The sequence below is a fragment of the Etheostoma spectabile genome, chromosome 15, assembly GCF_008692095.1.
Source record: "Etheostoma spectabile isolate EspeVRDwgs_2016 chromosome 15, UIUC_Espe_1.0, whole genome shotgun sequence".
Lineage (NCBI taxonomy): Eukaryota > Metazoa > Chordata > Actinopteri > Perciformes > Percidae > Etheostoma > Etheostoma spectabile.
In genome coordinates, this window is record NC_045747.1 from 31259887 (window position 1) to 31260311 (window position 425).

The following is a 425-nucleotide window of genomic DNA, read 5'->3' on the forward strand; positions in this document are numbered from 1 at the left end:
ATATATATATATATATATATATACATACATACATATATATACACACACACACACACACACACAAAGTGTGTAAGACTTATAGTAAAAAAAACAAGTGCTCAAAAAAGATTGAAAAGATACAAATAATTATTTAATAACAACAATAAAGAACAGGCAGAACATTTTTAAAATAAAGAAATACGAGCAAAAATAATCTTAATCATTGCAGCCGTACTCTCCTACTTGTCCCTTGGCTGCTTGGCCACTTTATCGTCTTGCTCAGCCGTTGCCTTGGATGACTTCTCTTATGGCTCGATGTGGCAGCCTGCATTTTTTTTATATAGATATATATATTTTAATATAATATACTAAAAGATTGGCAAAGACTGTTAACATTGAGTACACTACCGGTGGATGACGTGGGTCCAGCAGAGGAGCAGGAGGAT